A 6666-nucleotide genomic window follows, 5' to 3' on the forward strand; every position below is an offset into this window, starting at 1 on the left:
GTATATGTTCAATACAATGTATAGCTCTGCAAGAACTCTACCCATTTCAAATATATCTGATTCAATTTACCTTGGCTACAATATATAAGAAAAATTATTTTTGAAACAAATAATGCCTCCATTTCTTTAAGGCCTAAACTATTTCATAAAACTCTTGGTAATAAAGAGAATACTTCTTCTTTGCATCATTTAATTTTTCACTGAAATAGGAAATAATCTTAACTTCTTGGCTCAATACATCCTCAATAGCATTACCACTAGCATCACAATCCACCCAAGACACTTTTTTAAAATCATGAAGTGCCAACACAAGTTTCTCTATCACCTTCTTCTTTAGCAACTCAAAGTTCCTTACAACTCTTGTAGTCCACTTGAACTCTTCTCTATCCCCTCTCATTGTTTCAGTCAGCTATGTAAATATACTACTGAATTTTTTAATGAACTTCCTATAGAAACTAGCTAAAGTGTAGAATGAATTCACCTCAGTGGAAGACCTTGGAGTAGGCCATTCTAGGATGACCTTCACCTTCTCTAGGTTCATTTTGAGACCATCAACTGATACAACAAACCTAAAATAAACTAACTTCTTTTTGATAAAGCTACACTTCTTTAAATTTATCAACAATTTCTCTTCCTTCAACCTTTCAAGGATACTATAAATGTGCAAAAAAATTGCATCCAGAGACTTATTAAAATTAAATATATCATCCAAATATACAATAAAAAAAATTTGTAAAAAAATCTTTATTACCTTATTCATAAGTCGCATGAAGGTTCTCAGCACATTGGTCAGTCCAAAGGGCATGACTAAGCAATCATATAGATCCTCCTTAGTCTTCAATGAAATCTTCCACTTAGCTCCCTCTCTTATCTATATCTAGGGATAACAACTCTTGAGATCTATCTTTGTGAAGTACTAAGCTCCATTCAAGCAATCCATAAGATCATCCATCCTTGGTAAAGGAAACTGGTACTTGATGGCTATCTTGTTTATAGCATGAGTGTCTATACACATCCTCAACTCTCCATCCTTATTTTTTTCTAGTATTGAAGGTACTATACATGGACTTAGGCTCTCTCAAATTAGACCTTTCCTCAACAACTCTTGAACTTGTCTATTTAGTTCATCAGTCTCGATAGGAGTCATCCTATGAGGGGTCTTGTTAGGAAAGCTAGCTCCAAGGACTAAATCTATTTGATGACTAATTTTCCTTACTGGTAAACACCCTTCTAGGATTATCAAATGTGATATCTCCATACTAACTTAATAGACCCAAAAATTGAATTGGAACTTCACTACTATCTTCCTTATTCTTTCTAGGAATTAAAGCATAACACATATGCTAATATTTCATGCTATCCAAGAAAATTCTTCCATCAACAAGACATACACTAGCACTACTACATAACTTTTCACCCTCCTTTAACAAGGGCTTCAACTTGTAATGAACTGCATCCTTCATTAGAGAATATGCATTTGCATGACCATCATGTATAGCATGCCTATCATACTACAATAGGCTTCCCAACAAAAAATGTCATACATCCATCAGGATGATGTCACAGAGAACCTTGTCATGGTAACTCCCAATCTTGAACTATACCAAATATTGTTCACTAACCAAGACATTATGATCACCCTAAACCTAGGAAATTTGATATGGATGGGGATGTTTATCCCTCTTCAACTTTAGTTTTGAGACCATCTCCTCTAATACCAAGCTGTCAATGCTCCTACCATCAATAATCACATTATAGCATTTACCCTCATAGTCGCACCCAATATGAAAAAAATGCATCCTTCATCCAAGTTCATTGTTACTGCTTAGAAAGACTCTTTCATTAATCAAAACCTTTCATCTTTCTATATCCTTTGAATGTGATGACTTGGCATCATTATCCATGAGCAACCCTTGCTAGACCATCAACTCTCATATATGGCATTCCTTGGTGTTGAGGGCACTCATAAATGAGATGGCCTTCATTGTAGTGAACACATATACCATGTAACCCTCCCTTTTTGAAACCTTTTCCATGTCCTCTACCTCTATCTCTTTGGTCTCCAAATATTTGATCATGGGAGTGGTTGAAACCCTCATTCCTCAAGTTTTGGTTGGTACCCACATCTTCATTTTTCCTATGGTCCTCATTTCAGCCACAAAATAACCTATTGCTGCCCCTTCCTCCTTGACCATGCCCTCTTTTCCTACAATAAAACATTTTTTTTATCTTCTCCTCAACTTGCATGGAAAACTGGTATGCCTCTTCAATGTGGGTCATTCTAACCAAGCTTAGCTCCTATTGAATGCTAGGTCTTAACCCATTAAGGTGATGGGAAACCTTCTCCTTGTTTCCTTTTGAATTACCCATCCTAATAAGGACTTGATAAAACTCCTATGTATATTCCTAGATAAATTTTCCTACTTGCTTTAAACCTTGCATCTTCTACAACAAGTCAAGCTCATAGTCAATAGGAATGAAGTGCTTCTTTAGTTTGTCCACCATACAATCCCATCTTGTGATTTTATCCTTCCTTATTCTATTCCTTTCTAGTTGAATCTCTTTCCATCACATTATAAAATTAACCTTATCAGGGTCCTCAATACTGTCATACTCAAAATGTTCCTCCATCTAATTGATCTAGTTGACAATCTCATCTGGGTTTAGATTTTTTGAATACATACGACCTCAAATTTAGGTCGTTTTCCCACCTTGTAAATGGCCCTATTCTTCTCCTCCACCTATTTTAGGACTTCTCCTTCTTTTTTCCCTTCCTGCAAAACATTATGTTCTTCCTCATTGTCCTCCTCACTTTCATCCCTTATGACAAGATTCATCCCTCTACGAATCTCCTCTTGCAATTCCTGAACTTATCTCTGGAGGGCTCTAACCTTAAGGAGAACACCTTGGAACCTTATATAATTCTCTCTTCATGGATGAATCTTCTCACTATCTCAAAACATACAACTACAAAGTCTTGGTGCAAACTACGTCATAATCAACACTCTGTCTACACACTTAGGAACTCTAGCTATGATACTACTTGATGAGGGCACAATCAAATAGAAAATGAACAAAACAAGAAAAGGAGAATCTTATTATCAGGAATGATATTCTATTACATTCAATATAGATAAAATAGACTCAAATACATGCCCTATGGGCTTACAATGTTATAAGATTCTAGAGAAAAACCCTTCTCGTAGTACCTTTTCCCAAAGTCTGCAAAAGCTGCTTTTACAATACAAGAAAAATCCTTAAGGAAACTAAATTAGGTTTAGGGTTAGGAACAAATTTTAGAATATTCCATTTGGAATCCACCACCAAAGCAAAAGGTTCTACAAGACATGTCAAAAGTTGGCACAATATTAGAAGAATCTAATAATGGTAGTCCAACTTCTAGGAGGCATAACTTTTGATCTAGGACTCAGATTGACTATCCATTTATATATTTGGAATGATTTCCATGTGCTCTAAAGTCTTTTTAATGGGATAAGCTTTTTGCCCAATTTTCAAGCCCATACAAGGATGTTTAGTGCCTCAAATCTGACTTTGAAGCATCATTAGGCATGCTTAGGCAACTTAAAACTATAATAAGTTTCAAAGTGTCAAGTCTTTTGATCTAATTTTTTTCTAGAATTCTTTAAATTACAAGTACAATAATTCCTCTAACTCATCATAATTATGGCTCAATTACAAAATAACCTTTTTCTACACTAGCACATATCCTGAGGTGTTTAGAAATACTAATCTTGAAAACTAATAATGGAACTATGAGAATTGGAATCTCTAGATTTAGTCCAAATGGGTATCCAAAAAAATAAACACATTAAACATGAACTAACACTAAGCATATTTTTTGGTGATACAGGATTGCCCTGACACCACTAGATGCTCCTGCATCAATTACTGATGACAATTTGAGTAAATAAGCAAATGAATTGTATAATTTAATATATAATTATAACTTTCTTAACTTCCACTATGGTTGATTCATGTCCTCTATGCTCCAAGATAGAATTTTAGCAAGACCAAAAGCTACTTATCTTGCAGTTGCATTACAAGAATGTTGAGATTAAGAGATTGTTATTTCTAGAATTATATATATAAATTTTAAGTAGTAAAAACTAACTCCATCAACTCTAAATTTTGGTGGATCATATTTAGTTGAGATGGGCTAAAAGATTTAATTGCATATATACAAGAGTCATATATCTATTTTTATGAGAGTTGAAAAGTAAGATTTCCATTCTATTTATCTATATATTCTCTCTCATAATTTAATTATTTAATCATTATAATTTTTTATTTTAAATTGTTCAATATAAATCCATTTAACCTTAAAATTTTTACCAAATCTTTGGTAAAAATATTTCACTTATAGTATGTATAGAAATAGATCTAGGGTTGTGAATATTCAAATGTCTTAAACACTTACCTCTCCTATTGTGTGTATGTGTGTGTAGGATGGTATATTTCATCTACTCATAAACAAATAATACTATCCATGCATCTAATTATAAATCTATTTGTGTGATATGATGTGTGTGTGTGTGTGTGTGTGTGTGTGTGTGTGTGTGTGTGTGTGTGTGAGAGAGAGAGAGAGAGAGAGAGAGAGAGAGAGATTTTAGTTCCACATAAATAAAATAATACTATCTATGTTTTTAGTTACACATATGTTCCTATAATATGATTTTATTATTTATTCTTTTCTCTACAAGATGGTTTTTCATTTAAATATATCGTATGAAATAGATTTTGTTCCAAACACAAGTGAAGAATTATGTATTTAAATATTTGTACTTGTACTCTTTGTATTTTATTTTATATGGTATTTTGACCTATTATGAAACTACAATGAAATAGAACTTTCCATCATTTTATGATGTATGATCATTTTAATCCATAAGTCATTTTGTCTATTAGTGTCAAATACTTAGTCATTCACAAGTCAAGATTATTTGGTCATCACTACAATAGAGTCGCCTGAAAAAGCTTGAGGAAAGGAATGAAGACATCTAAATATTCTAAGTCAAGTGTTGAGTTGTAGTTACTATCAAGCATGTTGATGGTCATCGAGTACTTAGATGATTGTTGAGTGAATCACAGATCACATGGATACTGAGTTAGTTATAGTATAGTAGAAGTTGGGTGTTATATAAGCCAATTTATAAAGTTCATGCTAAGGTAAAACATGCCCAAAAATAATTTGTTCTAAGTGCCCATATGTTGCAAGTTTTGAGTAACATCATTAACATTTTTGCTTGGAATGGCATTGAAATCTATGTTAACCATTTTTTTCAAGTTGGAAGCATTTTTTCATGATTGAGGAGTTGATCAAGGAAGTTATTACACATTTTGTTGAGGATCATTAATTCCTAAGCAAGTAATTCCACCAATCAAAAAATTGGAAGATTTGAGTGGTAAAAGGATTGATTCTAGATCATTGATTTAGATCTATAAGGTTCACCCAATCATGTACTTAAGGAAGTTCTATGACCTATTTCATAGGGTTGTTGTGTGCATGTGAAGTGTGAAGGATTGCATGCATACAAAGGTGAAGGTGGATCAAAAAAATGTAGAGATTGAATAGTGTGGTGAAGTGAAAAGATATAGACATATCATATTAAAGAGGTGATCAGTTAATGGATAGAGGAGATCTGTTATCTGCATGTTACTTCAAATTAAAGAATCAAGTACTAATACATTTTAATAGGTGTTCTATGGTTTAAATCTCTTAACAAAGTGGTCCTAATAGACCTTTATAAATCTCTTTAAAAAGTACTTATTTAGTTGTAAGTTTAAATTCTTTAATCAAGGTAGACTATATTTCTTGTAAGCACCTAAAAGGGTAGACTCCTCATAGGGTAGATCATTAGAAGTCATCAAAATTATAGACCTAATAGGATAACTTTATTCATGTAGTAGTGAATATTTGTGGGTGTCATCCCCATTGTAGTTTTAACTTCGCCTTGGAGGATTTCTACATAGCCAAATCTTTGTGTTCATGTGTTATGAGTTACTTTACATGTTTGTGAGTTATTCATGATATTAGAGACTAGTAGATCTTGATTCATCCCCCCCACCCCCTCGTCCCCTCTTAGTATCTCATTTTCCCTATTAGATTTCCAACAAACTATATTAGAGAATAATTTTCTTATTTTAATTTTAACCACTTGGAAATAAGATATTGGAGATGGAAGCCTATAAGTTGGTAAAGACTATTGAGAACAAAAATGTTGATTTGCATATTTCCTTGGAATAGGTCAAGGTTACTAAAGAGGAAATGAGGAAGTTCTTGGATCAAAGAAAGGTGATAGCACTTAAACAAAATAACATACAATATAAGGAAGAAAGCATTGAGAGCATATGCAATGAAGGTAGATCTAGTGATACTAATGCACAAATAGAATATTTATTGGAGAGAAACAACAATCTAGATGAAGAAGTAAAATAACTAAAGAGAGAAAATGAAATGATGTCAATAAGATTATGTGAAGCCTTGGAGGAGAAGGGAAAGGTTGAGGATGATAAAGTTTTGGTGGAAGAAAATAATACGCAGGTAACTACAAGACTAGATGAAAAGATCACTTAGGTATAGACCCTAATACACAATTAGTTTGACATTATAAATTAGTTATTTGGTGTCAACCATGAGTTGGCTGG

This window comes from Cupressus sempervirens, chromosome 4 (assembly GCF_028749045.1).
Source record: "Cupressus sempervirens isolate cs-2001-9-10 chromosome 4, ASM2874904v1, whole genome shotgun sequence".
Taxonomy (NCBI): domain Eukaryota; kingdom Viridiplantae; phylum Streptophyta; class Pinopsida; order Cupressales; family Cupressaceae; genus Cupressus; species Cupressus sempervirens.